At 38.4% G+C, this 14788-nt stretch overlaps 1 protein-coding gene across 3 annotated transcripts in view; it reads right to left on the bottom strand.

The window, feature by feature from the left end:
* KCTD20 (potassium channel tetramerization domain containing 20) overlaps positions 1–14782 on the bottom strand; it is a 35826-nt gene extending 21044 nt beyond the window's left edge. The window contains exons 1-2 of one of the 3 annotated variants that reach the window (XM_029943345.1): positions 14659–14782; positions 2798–2900 (exon numbers count right to left, since the gene is read on the bottom strand). The gene's annotated coding sequence lies outside the window, so the exon portion shown is untranslated. Of the gene's footprint in view, positions 1–766; positions 788–2797; positions 2901–14658 lie in introns of those variants that run through there. The other 2 variants (XM_029943344.1, XM_029943346.1) reach the window with 2 other exon arrangements.
* Between the last annotated feature and the right edge of the window lie 6 nt (positions 14783–14788).

Below are 14788 nucleotides of genomic sequence, written 5' to 3'. Positions count from 1 at the left end.
CTACTGATTTCAGTTACCTTTCTCTTTCTGATTCAGTGAAATGACACGGTATAGTGGTTTTGTAATTCTACAAATTACTTTTTGCCTCAGTTGCCTCACTTCATTTGCCCTGGACCTTCTGTGTCTTTTCCATTTTTCTCCTCAGAAAGATACCACATCCTCCTCTTCTACTGGCAAACAGTCTTTTCTTTAGCTTTTTTAGTCCTGCAGAATTTTAAAAAACAAAGACAATAATCCTGCACTCAGGAAATACAGGTTTATTGTTCCTGGCAGAAAATACTGAAAAGATAAAAACCACCCATAATTCTTCTTCCAGACTTTCCTAACCATAAATACATAAATATTTTTCACAATTTGAAATTCTGTAAATACTATGCTGCATTTCTCAATGTAACATGATTTGGGCTGTATGTCAATAATCATACTCTTACATTATTTTCAATGGTACAGATAATTTGGTTATACCAAATTTCACTCAACTGACTGTGTTTTGTTTCTTTTTTTATAATCTTTAACCCATATAGAATTTGTGTTGTATATAGCACGAGATATGGATCTACTAAAATTCAAATTAACTGCCTTAATGTATTCTGAAGAGTCCATTTTTTCCATACTGATTTGAGGTGTCACCTTCATCAAATACTAACATATAATAAATGCTTGACCTGGTTTTTACACTCTGTTCCACTGATTCATCTATTTCTGTGCCAATGTCATATATAATTTCAGTCTAACAATCTTGCCATCATTTTTCTATGTCACTTACCTACAAGTTCCAAAATGATATGTTTTAAGTTGTCAACAGGGAATTTTTTTTGTGGTTTTAAAAATTGTGTCTTGGGGCGCCTGGGTGGCTCAGTCGGTTGAGCCTCCGGCTTCGGCTCAGGTCAGATCTCACGTTCATGGGTTTGAGCCCCGCATCAAGCTCTGTGCTGACGCTAGCTCGGAGCCTTGAGCCTGCTTCGGATTCTGTCTCCTTCTCTCTCTGCCCCTCCCCCTCTCATGCTGTCTCTCTCTGTATCAAAAATAAATAAAATATTTTTTAAAAAGTTTTAAAAGTTGTGTCTTAACTATTTATATTTTTCTTCAATGAGTAATGTATTTTATTAGTTTAGAATTACTGTGATAAGAGTCCTAGAACATTACATTTAATGGATAGCAGTTGTACACAGATTCTTTGTACTAGTTTGTTACCCAGAAGGTAGCTCTGTTCCTTTTTTTAAAAGATTTTATTTTATTTTATTATTTTTAAATGTTTATTTATTTCGCTTTACCTAAAAAAATGACTGTCATAACTCATTTCAATGAAGTATTAACAATGTTTGGATAACTGAAGCTATTAGTACTAGAGTAATTTTGCTGTTTATTGTTGAGACAATGTTTAGTCAAATTTTTAAATCAAAAGTAAAATATAAGTTTACTTCAGCTATTTTAACACATATAAATACATTATATGGATTAAAGATAGATTATGCAGTCTAGATTAATACTGCAGCTCTACCAGAACACTTTTTCTTGCAGAAAAAGAACTCATGATACTGTATTTCTTGAATACTGGTCAATACATGCCTTTCTAATCTACTCTCCCTATGAGCCTACACAACTGTTTGTTTAACCCCTAGTAAAGATGAACCCTTCGCCCCTAACTGCTTTATCTTTTGTTTTTATTTCTTTTCAAGGAACTGATGCTATAAAACATTTTCCCATTCATTTACCACACCATTTCTTCACAAAATCTCAGTTTAAGGGAAGCTATATTTAACCATACCCGATCTTGCCTCCCCCGTATTTGCAAGTGCTTTGAAGCTAGACTGAATAGTTCGGTTCATGATTCCACCACTTACTAGCTACGTGAATCTGGGCACATGACTAACTTCTCTGAGATGCAATTTTCTCATCTGTAAATTAATACTACTATCTATTTGGAGGAGCTATTTTAGGGATCACAACTACTTCAGATCAAGCACAATCTATGCCATATGGTAAACACTGAAAAAATGTTAGCTATTATTATTCATATATTCAAACCTAGCTTCAAGCTTATAAAACTCATACTCAAAAAAAAATTTAATCTCTGCTAGTTTCTCCTTTCTTGATTACCTAGCTACCACATCATCCCTCATCTCAATTCTAATATCAACAACCCTTTATCTCTGTGTAACTGTGTTTTTTTTAAGTACTGGCTTCTGAATATGTCTGTTTGCAGAGGTAATGGAATTCAATTATGATTCCACTGGTAACTCTTAATTTCAAACATTTACTGATAACAGACATGTTATTTTTGTAAATCAAATCTCTAATTTTAGAACTAAAAACTAAACAGCTTTCAAATGAATCTTTTGAATTGACTAAGCACTTTTATCAAATAGGTTATTTAAATCTCTCAAAATTTAGAGAAGTTTCTGGTAATCTCTTCAAACTATCAAATTAGTGAACATACATAATCAGCATGTATTTGCCAAACATCTACTGTGTGGAACACACATAACACTGTGTGCCAGCAAAAAGGGGACACAAAGGACTGAACAACACCTGCAGGGTTGATCCTAAGTTCCCATGCTCGTTAGGTGGGAACATGTGAAAAAGACAAATAATTAAACTAATACATACATACAGAATAAGCAGTTCTAACCCTTGGTCTGGTTGTCAGGCCTATTCTCCCAGAGTATACTGTGGGGTCTGGCAGTTGGTAATTTTTTTTTTTTTTAAAGTCATCTCAGGCAGCTCTTACGTGCATTTAGGTTTGGGGATCATAAGAGAAACATAAAAGCCATAAAAATTCATATGAGAAAATCACCTCTAGCTAGTGTGCCTGGGAAAAGAAGTCTTCGTCAGACAAAATCTGCACAAGGCTCTCAAGAGATTTCCTCCCCAATTTTCTATTTTGACACTTTTCAAATCTATAGGAAAATGAAAAAATCATTATAATCAGTACACTGATGTATACCCCTCAGACTGACCAATGATCATCCTGCCACATGTGTGCACTTTGTATTCTTTCCCCCTCCACACACATTTCCCAAATCACCTGAGAATCACAGATCCCACACTTCATCCCTAATACTTCAGTATGCCTAGTCTAAGAATTACAACATTCTCCTACAAAACATAACAGTACCATTTTCACACATAAGAAAACGAACAATTCCATAATCTCAATATATAATCCATAATCAAATTTACTAATTTGGTTTATTTTCTTGAATACACTTTTTTTGGGATCCATAATTAAGGCCTGTTTCTTACATTTAGTTATTCTGAAATTTTTCTAATGTTTTATATTACTTTTGAAAGAGAGACACAGAGGTGAGCAGGGAAGGAGTTGAGAAGGAGGCACAGAATCCAAAGGGTCCCACACTCTGAGCTGTCAGCACAGAGCCTGACGTGGGGCTCAAACCCACAGACCGCAAGATCATGACTTGAGCCAATCAGACAATTAACCAACTGAGCCACCCAGGTGCCCCTAGTTGTTTCAAATTTTTAAATCTTGCATATCCCTTCCCCCTCCATCTTTTTAAAAAAAAAAAAATGAAATTGACATTTTAAGAGAGTAGGTCAGTTCCACCATCCTGGATCTCATTGTTTCCATAGGAGTAAAAAATTTTCTCCTGTGTGTCTAAACAAGAATACCACATAGATGGCAGTTGTATCCTTCCAAATTGCCATCACATTAGAGACATGTAATGCCACGATATCCTACTATAGGGGAAAAGCTTGGCCACTTGGTTAAATAGTGACTATAGATCTCTCTCCACTCTAAGGAGAGATGTAATACTCTATCTCCCAATAACCTTTCACCCAGTGGTTTTGGCAATCTACTGATGATTCTGGCCTGAACCAGTTTTTACATTTGGACTACAAAATGATGGCTTTCTAATTGTTATCCTCCCACATCTACTGTATAGCAGTCTTCCATGCAACAGAACTATTTCTACACCCTTCCCTTCTTTCTCCTTTTTAAGTATGATTATGAACTCAAATATTGGTTTTAATCTAGTACAATAATCCATTACCATGATTTTTTTCAAATTGTCCCCAATTTTTGGTTCAAACTATCCCAAATATGGCTAGTGGGGTTCTCCTCAAGCCGCCGTCTGTCATTTTAACACAATTTTATTTGCTTTTGAGGCTACTTCCGGCATAACATTTCTCCAAGAGCACCTTTTACCATCTCTGCCCCAGACCTGGAACCAGCCACTTCTCCCTGGAGCCTTTGTTCCTTTTAGTGGGCAATGGCATTTATAATCAGGATCTGAGCACTAGCTGTCCTCATAGCTACTGGGATATCACTGCTACTAGGTCATTTCAGTAGATAAAGTTGGGGATTTCTTTTTTATTTTATTTATTTTTTTAATTTTTTAAAATGTTTTTTATTTATTTTTAAGAGACAAAGAGAGACAGTGCGAGCAGGGGAGGGTCAGAGAGAGGGAGACACAGAATCCAAAGCAGGCTCCAGGCTCTGAGCTAGCTGTCGGAACAGAGCCTGACGTGGAGTTCGAACCCACAAACTGTGAGACTGTGACCTGAGCCGAAGCCAGAAGCCAGACGCTTAATCGACTGAGCCATGCAGGTGCCCCATAAGGATTTCTTTTTTAAAATAAGCATGAATTTATACTGATATTTTCAACTCAAATTCAATACTATAGTTTTTCCTTATATTAGCAGTTTTTCCCTCAATGAAAATCTTGGTTCATAAACTAGTTTCAGAATTATAACATCAACATTATTACTCACAATAAACATACTAAGTTTTAAGTGTCTATGGGGGGGGGGGCAGTTCTTTTTGTCCTTAATATGTCCCAATAGGGATGTACCATCAGCATGGTATGTTCAAGTTATTTTTTCTCTGTGTGTCCTGTAGGTTAGGTTCATTTCTCTTTACACTTAATATGTAAAACGTTTACATGGTTCATAAGTTAAAGTGATACAAAAAAGGAATGCTCAGAGAATTGTTTTTCTTTCCCTTTTCCCTCCAATTTTTCCATCTATTCCCTACAGATGAAGAGTTTTATTAATTTTTTATTCTTCAGGTTTCTCTTTGAAGAAATAAGCATAAAATGTGTATATACATGTAAATTCTTACTTCCTCTTTTTCTTATACAAAAGATGGAACACCATATCCAATCCTCTCCCTTGCTATTTTTACTTACCGATATATCCTGGAATTCACTCCAAAGGAGTGATTAGGAACCATCTTCATTCTTTTTATTATTATGTAATACTCTCCACTCTGCAGATGTTAATATAGAACTTTGATAGAGAAAAGAGGAAAGGCCATGCTAGACAGCACAGATGGCATAGTATAGGCAAGAAAGTAAGAGTGAACAAGGTTTTATTTCTACATAAAACGGGGGTGGGTGGAAGACTACTCAGGCTACAGTGAAGGGTTAATGTAAAAGGCTGGGGAAATCAGGGTCACCTTTATATCACACAAGTCCAAGGAACCCCATGTATACCACTGTCTAAGGAGCTATGCAATGCACAACCTAGATGACTATACACAATAGCCCTGGGGGAAGATAAAGTTGATAAACAAGATGGAGCCAACTTATGGAGCCTTGAATTGTAAAACAGTTATAATTTTGTCGTGTAGCCAAAGTTTTTACATACGGAGGGTTTTCAATATGGTTTGAAGATAAATGCTTCAAGATAAATACAGCCACAAATGGACTGGAATAGTTAAAAAGAAGATGCTACTGGAATTGTCCAAGTGTGAAGTAAAAGGCTCTCAAGAGGTTAATGGCAAGAAGGGTAATCCTGAAGGCATAGTCCTCCCTTCATATAAAGAGTTTACAATCTAGTTGAGAAAAATCAAAACTCAGAGTTACATAATACAGAAAAATGATATTTTTGGAATAAGAGACCTAAGTGATTATATTGTCCAGTGGTTCTCAGGTCTAACTGATAATCCGAGTCACTCAGAAGAACTTGTTAAAAACATATTCTTGGGCCCCATTCCCCAGAGACTCTGATTCAGTAAGTCTGGGGTATGGCCTGAGAATGAATTTTTAATAAGCTCCTCAGGTGACCCTGTAGCCTGGCTATGTTTGGGAACAAATGATTTAGTATGACCTTTCATTTCATGGATGAGAGACTGAATCACAACAATATTCTTTTTGAAGAATATTCTAGGAGACTTACAATCTGGGGGCAGAGAAGCCTTTATCATCAGGACCAAAAACCCAAAAGCTAAATGAGAAGAGAAAGACAAAATGTGATTACAACCCCCTTCCCCAAAACAAAAAACTAAAACTTTTGTATAGCAAGAGATCCTATAAAAAATAGGTTTGAAAAACTGTATTTGCAACGTACTACAGAGTCATTATCACAATATTCAACGAGGGTTTATAAAAATGCATGAAACTAACCCAACAGAAAAATGGGCAAAGGTTGGAGAGACATACCCAAAAGAGAGCTGGTGAAGCTGTATTAATAGCCTACAAAATAAAATTTAAGGCAAAAAACTGCACAAGTTCGACAAGGCATAAAATTAAAAATGTCTATTGGCAGAACCACTTCTGTTCCTCATTTCTATCTTGGAAGAAAGCCATAATGAGAGAAGAGATGCAGGAGAAAAGAGGACATGCCAATTCCACGGCAAGGCTGGAGCTTGGATTCCTTCCCTTTTCTTTGCTTCTCCCGTATGAATTGCTGAGGCCAGGCTAACAGGCAGGCAGATAACAGCACAATGACAGTAGTGACAAGATCATAATTGCTCACATAGATTTTCCTGTCTTTCTACTTGACATCCCCAATTTACTGCCCTCAGTACCTTTTTGTCAATGTAACTGATGTCCAAGAACAGGTTTTATGCACAGAGATATTATATTATAGTTACTTGGATTTCAATTAAGACTTAAGACTTTATGTTCAACGTATAACTAAGATTACTCTTAGTTTCTGTTACACAATTATCAAGTTAAAAAATTATACTGGAAACAAAAAGCTTTAAACAATACAACAAAAAAATCTATACTTACCATCCCGTTTAAAATACATGACAATACAGGTGAATCCCCTGTAATGACCATCCTAGTTTGGAATCTTTGATGGAAACACAAAACTAGATCTACAATCTTAATATATTTTCTTTTCTTGTTCTAGCACTTTGGCTACCAAGCAAATCTTTAAGTAATGAAAAAACTCTGGTAAATCTAAAAAGTTAAACCGATGAATTCTAGTGTATCTCAATAAGTTCTTAACTATCCCGACACTCTTTTCAAACAGCAAACTTTTCTTACATCCTTAAATTAATAATTGAATCTAAGACCTAATTACTCAAGAATACATTTTACATTAGGAGCAGCTGTTCAATATGCCAAATTACTACAAACTCTACATCTTAAGTACAGATGGCCATAAACTTTATTCGCACATATCATGTGCCACATATAGTTCTAAGTCCTTTATAAATGTTATTTAATAGTCAAAGAACTTTATGAAGTAGGGGCCATTATTACCTTCATTTTATAGGTGAGGAAACCGAGGAAGAAGGAGGTTAAGGGAAGTTCCCATAATAACACAGCTAATAAATAGTGGAGCCAGGCTTCAAACTCCGGCTCTGGCTGCAGTCTACTGCTACCTTCATGCTACGTCACCACTCTTTATAAGGCTGATTTACTTCACAATTTCTATATAAGCTATAAGGTTTAGAGATATAATTTCAAGCCCAAGATCTATGGCTTGAGCGTACAAACTTTCTGTGCCATCTAGCACATTTTCTGTTTAAATAGTTGCTATGAGAGGACTTCTATATTACCTAAAAACCGGACAGATGATATTCTATAATTTCCACACGCGGTGTTTCTATCTTTTGACTGGATTCAACTAGTTATGGCCATGCTAGTGACACCTTTAAGCTAAGAACAATCCATGGCACATAATAGTTCAGGTAAAGTCTATGAGTCTTAAGAAAAAGCCAGTCAAGATATTATAGAAACTCTGAGGTGAGATCCCTAATGTCCAGGATACTCTTCTCTGCTTCCTAAAAACCTCTAAAATCCTCTAAAGGAAGAGATACACAAGCTGTTAAAGATTACTTATGCAAACTTTTAGAAAATATCAAAGCGATATACTATTAGCAATAAAATCTTAAAAGGAACAGTATAAGCCAGTGCAATTAAAAAATTTAAAGATGTTGGGGCACCTGGGTGGCTCAGTCGGTTGAGCATCCAGCTTCAGCTCAGGTCATGAGTACGCTGTTCATGGGTTCAAGTCCTGCATCAGGCTCTGTGCTAACAGCTCAGAGCTTGGAGCCTGTCTTCCAATTCTGCGTCTCCCTCTCTCTCTGACCCTCCCCTGCTTACACTGTCTCTTTCTCGCTCTCAAAAATAAATAAAACATTTTAAAAAATGTTTAAATAAAAAATTTAAAGATGTATCAGTCAACAGAGTAGGCCATTTTACAGGAAAAAGCTCTAAGTATATGGCAAGAAAGTATGTATATGAAGGTCTTGGGGACAGATCCATGGATCAATACTGTAGCTATAAAACATGTTAAAAATTCTGGAGACAATCCAAAATCATTGTGTCAGAAGATGGTTCAAGGACCAGTACCAATTAGCGTCAAAGGTTTTCCCTGAATTCTCAGCAGAACTGAGAATGCAACACACACAAAGACAAATGACTCCAGTTCAAAGACACGTGACACTGACTGAGACATTACTAATCACTAACAGCTTTTTAGGAAAAAGAAACACTAGCATATTAGATACACATGTGATTTTTAAGATACATCAGGGTTTCAAAAATACTGAAATGTGAACTGAAAAATTACAGTAGATGTTAGCGAAATGTTTTCTTGGGAAGGACTAGCCTTTGTACCTAAGTTACACCTGTAATTCTTTTTTGATATTAAATGCCTTTTCTTTTATGAAAGAATGGGGGCAGAAAATGATGCCCATATATATTTTTTAATGTATTAAAAATACCGGCAAGTTTATGATGGGCTTCCGATCTCTTCCCCACAATTTTACCAATAATGAATCTCAAAAAATCTGGACCCCAATCACCTTCTACCTAGGATTAAAAAAAAAAAAAAACAAAAAAAACCCACTTCTACCACTTCTACCACTTCAGTGCAACCTACCTAAAAATATCCAAAATAAAATCTCTTGGTTTGCTCACTCAAAAGCTGGGTAGCAATCCTTGGGGAAGCATTTTTCTTTCTGGGTTGACCCAGAGTCTGCTTTCCTCCTCATACCCACCATGACTTTCATGCTTGGTTTTAGTCCTATGCCCTGGAATAATACATCCTTCAGAAAAATGAGTAAAGCAGAAAAAAAAGCTGCTTGAAGGAATCAGACAACTAGTGAGGCAGCAAAGACTAGAAGACTGGAGAGAAGCTGTGACGGTCAGTTTCATATGTCAATCTGCCTCACCTACAGTCTAGGTCAGTGAGACACTAATCTAGGTGTTAACTGTGAAAGTATGTGGTAGATGTGATTAAAGTCTATAATCACTTCAATTAAGGAAGATTATCCTAGATAATCTGGGTAGGCCTGATCCAGACAATTGAAAGGCTATAAGAGCAGAACTAAGAACTAAGGTTCTCTGAGAAAAAATATTCAACTGTGGATTGCAGCCTCAACTGTCCAGAATTCCCACCGGCCCTTCATGGAGGGCCTAGCCCAGTCCCCACAATCCTATAAGCCAACTTCCTGTGATAAATATCTTAACATATATATGTGTTTATATATATAGATAATATATATTATTCTGATGGATATATACACATAACCGTATTCCATAACTAAAACCTTTCCATAAAGAAAACTCCAGGACCAAATGGCTTGACGAGCAAATTCTTCCATATCTTTAAAAAAGAAACTACATTAATCTTCTACAAACTCTTCCTGGGAATAGAAAAAGGAGGAATATTTTCCAATTCATTTTCTGAGGTTATTTTCTTTTAAAAACATAAGCACAAAAGTCGTAAACATTATTTAAAAAATCAAATCCAGATACAAACAAATGGACAATACATTACGAGGAAGGTTGGCTTAAGATTCTAAAATTAATATAATTTACATTAAAAGACTAAAAACAAATAGATTTTAGACTAATAACTAAAATAGCAGTAAACCGTATGATTTATTAGGTTTAAAAAAGGCAGGTTGGAATAAATATATTCATAGAAAAAAGATTGAACATATTATTCTCTCTTAACTGTAGGCTCATCAGTTGTGTTTGTTAGAACTTTTTTTTTTAAAGCTTAAAACCGTTTAAGGAAAAGAAATTATTACTACATAAGAGATTTTGAAATTTTTCAATTTAGAGGGAAGAAGAAATATGTTTACAAAACAAATTAGAAATTTATTAGGTCAAATATATGGAATAATTTCTCAAGCAGATTATTCAACAGGATGACAGAAAAAGACTGACAGCTTTAAATTCAAATGCAAAGACTTCATGCAGAGGAACGAAGTGTTTCTAAGGGTACTCAACAGCAAGCAGGGTTCTAAGTAACAAGTGGAAGGTAGGATCGGGAGGCAGCCACAGGCTAAAGGATGTTGCCTGACCCCAGGGCAGAGGGCAATAAGGGCAATGGAGCACGGAGACTACCTGACATAGGACTGTCTAAACAAACTGTCCTGAGCTAAAATGTGTTCCCCCTCAAAATCCTGAGGCTGAAGTCCCAACTCCTAAATCCTCAGAATGTGACTGTTCGGAAAGAAGGATTTTAAAGAAGCCATTAGGGTGAGCCCTAATCCAGTATGACTTTTAAGAAGAGGAGATGAAGACACACACACGGGGGAAGCCCACAGGAGACACGGGGAGAAGCAGTCATTTACAAGCCAAGGAGGGAGGGAGGGAGGCCTCAGAAGAAACCACTCTTGTGGACATCTTGATCTCAGACTTCCAGCCTCCAGAATTGTAGGGGAAAATATTTCTGTTGGTTAGGCCAGTCTGTGGTACTTTTTACAGCAGCCCCAGCAAACTAATATACAGAAACAACTGCAAAAATATCATGCTCTACCACCAAAAAAGAGATTTAGAACAAACACATGGAAGGAATCTTATATGATTTTATGATATAGACTGTGATCTTCATATAGAGTTATAAATCACTAGTTGTTTTAAGGAAGTTAAACTTTCTTTTAATAATCTTCTCAATGTACTGTAACTTTCCTCTCTAATTTTAATAACAGTATTTTTCATTTGTATAGCATATACATTTTACATTTTATTTGTATTTGTTACTTCATCTGATCCTTACAGCCTTCTCTATGAAACAGACAGAAACCAAACCCTAGTCATAGGGACCCCTGGTTCTGGTCACAGATCTTTATACTATTTATAACAGTATTTTCCAAAATTTCAGCAAGGTTCCCCCAGTTTTAGTAAGAACAGAGATGAAGTTTACATCTATACTTACCATAAAGCCTGAGTATTTTAACAGTAGGAAGAACAATCTGAATCTAAAGAATACCTTGAAATAAAATAAAATAAAATACAAATAAAACCAAAGCTAACATTTCCTGAGAATTTACTATGTGTCAGGCACAATTCTAAGCTCTTTAAATGAATTAATTCATCCCGAATAACCCTCTGAGTTAGGTACCTATGACAGTCTCTATTTCAGGGACACAGAAACTGAGGAGTATTTTATCCAAGTTAGTAAATAAAGGCGCCAGGATTTGAACCCAGGAAAGACTGGCTTCAATGCCCACATCCTTAACTACTAATCAATGAAGGGAGTGTATTAATGCCTTTGGAGGCAGGTAGATTTAAGTTTGAACAGCAGCTCTGCTACTTACTAGGGGTATGACTTTGGGCAAACTTAAGCTCTTTGTATCTTAGATTCCTTGGCAATAAAATGGAGATAATAAGAGAATGGATGTAAATGTATTTAGTACAGTGTCTAGCACACAATAATGTCTGATTAGTAAGCATTTACCCTTCTAATTCTACTTTCATGAATATACAAGGACAACCCAATAATATCTAACTTGGGAACTGTAAGCAAAGATATCAAAAGGTTCTCTTTTTACATACATACTTCTTTCCTTCTACATTCCAGAAATGTATATACTATCTCATTTCCCCTATGAAAACCAGATTATATCAGTCTTATATTCTGTCTCCCACAGAATACCTAATAACTTCAATAAGGACAACAGTATAGTTATGTGACAACTTCAAAACATTCTGGACATTGCTCAAACATTCACCAATGTACTTATCTTCACCTTTACTTTTTTTTTTTTTAAAACTAATTGTGTAAGGTCTCTTGGGATTACAAGGTAACAGTTTGCCTTTATTTGAACTTTTACGACATATTTCAAGCTTCAGAGTCCTTATTTTAGTACCTCTGCTCCTCATGACTTACATGGTTAGATCACATTCTCATTCAATCTCCATTTTTCCAGAAAATACTGCTCTTGTAGTTATGTGGAAGTCTTTCCATTTTCTTTATCTACTTATAACTGGATTTCTCTCAACCTTTTCCATTTCTGAAGCATTTTTCTTGAGATGATGTGGTGGGAAGAACGCTCAGCTAAGAGCCAGGAGTCCTTACCTCTACTACCTCATTGATCAGATTCTTTATCTGAAAGAGATGACTGTCCTAGATAAATTTGTAATAGGTTTCCTTAGCTCTCTAAGCCTCAGATTTCCATGATTCTGGGCCTTCCCACAAGAAGTCATTCAGCATTCCAACAAAGTCCCTAAACTTTTTACTCCAGTTAGCCAAGGAGGGGCGGGCATGGTCAGATTCAGGGGAAGAGGGAGGGAAGGCACAATAGTCAGGGAGCCCAAGGCTACGGAAGGAAAGATACCGACATCCTGTGAACAGAAAGAGAACAGTAATAGAGAAGACAAAAAAAGATACCTAGAACAGAAACGAGTCAAACCATCCAACTCTAACCTCACCCCTTCATATTTATCTCAGGAGGATCTAAGAAACAGAAAAAGCTTTCAGCAGCACAAATGATTCAGCCCTCATTTCCGTCTCAAGGGAGCAATGCAACCGAGTGCCATCTTTGCAATGTTGCTGTTCAGGCGGCCCTCTGCAGGGCTTTGCACAAAACAGACCTTACCTGGCTATCTGATGACTGAATTAAGAGTTCAGCTGAACTGAAAGCCCTCATAAATGCTCCCAGTACTGTCAGGTACCATGAAATCTGAGGACTCAAGGCCATGGGAATTACATGGCACCGGCTGCCCTGGTTCTAACGGTTAGACTGAGACTGGGATGGGAAGACATGGCCTGACTGTGTTGCTTAAATTCTGACGATACTCGAAGCAGCCCCCAGAAGGAAAAAAGCACAGATTAATAGGCGCCGGCTATCTCTAACCCACGAAGGCAGGATCAGAATATGTATGGAAGTCATTTTCCACCCTGGTGTCCAAGAAAGCACTACCTTTTCCTAAGTTTCCCTCTGGAGAGCCCAGCTTCTTGGCTTAGGACTGGCTGGAGAGGAAGGGAGAGTAAATCAACCAAGGGAAAAGGGAGATGGCCAATTCTAAAAATTCTCAGGCCAGCCCTTCGGTGGTGTTTCTTAAAGTGTGGGATAACCAAGCAAGGATGGGGGTGCCTGCTTACAATGCAGTTTTGGGGACCCATCAGAGAGATTTCCGGGACTGGTACTGGCATTTTTATGAGCAAACTTACACTAACCAACTACTGCCCCAGAATTGCGTAGGGGTGTGTGGGGGCAGGGAGGGACTGGGGTGTGAGACTCTTTATATTCGGACTACAGCCCTTTTTTTTACAGATAAAAAAAAAAATCCCTCCATGTCCCAGGTTCACTAACGCAGCTGCAGCTAGTCGTTCAGCAGCTAACCAGGGCACGACGAAAGGATGTGGAAAACGTATTTGCACGAACTGGTTAAACACTTCCTCCACGGCCTTGTTTATCCCGTTCCGTTTGATCACTGGTCGCGTGTTGAAAAAGAAACCGGCTCAACCCAAGAGTTGTTCAATTAAGAATCGCAAAGCCCAAAACAGAAGAGGGTTTTTTCTTTTTTTTCTTTTTTGGTAATGCAGAACGAGGCTCGGAAACCCGAAATCACCGTCTGCTAGAGAGAGTAAGGTTTCATTTCAGAGGGAGATCGCCGGCTGATGCCCAGCTCGTCTGCTCTCCGAGCTACTAACGAGAAGCCAGCACAGCGCCGGTGGCTGAGAAGGAAAACCCCGACGCAGGGGTGGAGAGAGCGAGTAAAACGCACTCGCCGCTTCAGACAAGAGTTTGAGGAGGGCGACCAACTACCTAATATCTAAGGAGTTCGAGTCACTGCCAGAAAAAAAAAAAAAAAAACCGCGTCTGCAACCGCATTATCTGTAAACACTCCAGGCTTATCGTCCTTCCTCCTCCAGCGGGACGAAAACACCGCAGGCCTGCAGAAAACAGCTAAGTTACACTTGAGCTGTCCCCACGGCCGCGCTGACGACTTCCAGAGGAGGTGCCACCCCCTTTCCCCGGTTTGTAACACTTCATTCTTAGCGCGAAAACCGGCGCCCGAAACCCACCAGAGAACATGCTTCCTCGCGGGGAACGGCAGTCCCCGAGGCCTTTCAATTGGGGTCCGCCCGGGCGGCCTGAGGAGACGCCCCCCCCCCCCACCCCGCTCCTGCCCCGGTCACCGCCACAAAAGCAAAGTCCGGGCCCTGCCCGCCGCCACACTCGCCGTACCAGGTGGCCGCACCGCCACTTACCTGTCGCTCCCGGCCGCGCTCTCGCGCTCAGAGCCCGAAGCCGCCCGGGAGGCGCGCGCACACCGCGCCGCGAGAAGCAGCTGCGGGGACCTGCCGTGCCGCAGCGGCGCGCGCCCCCCAACCCCCGCCC

This window comes from Suricata suricatta, chromosome 7, assembly GCF_006229205.1.
Source record: "Suricata suricatta isolate VVHF042 chromosome 7, meerkat_22Aug2017_6uvM2_HiC, whole genome shotgun sequence".
NCBI lineage: Eukaryota > Metazoa > Chordata > Mammalia > Carnivora > Herpestidae > Suricata > Suricata suricatta.
Note: the sequence above shows the minus strand (reverse complement) of the source record. Positions and strands in the feature narration are given on the sequence as shown.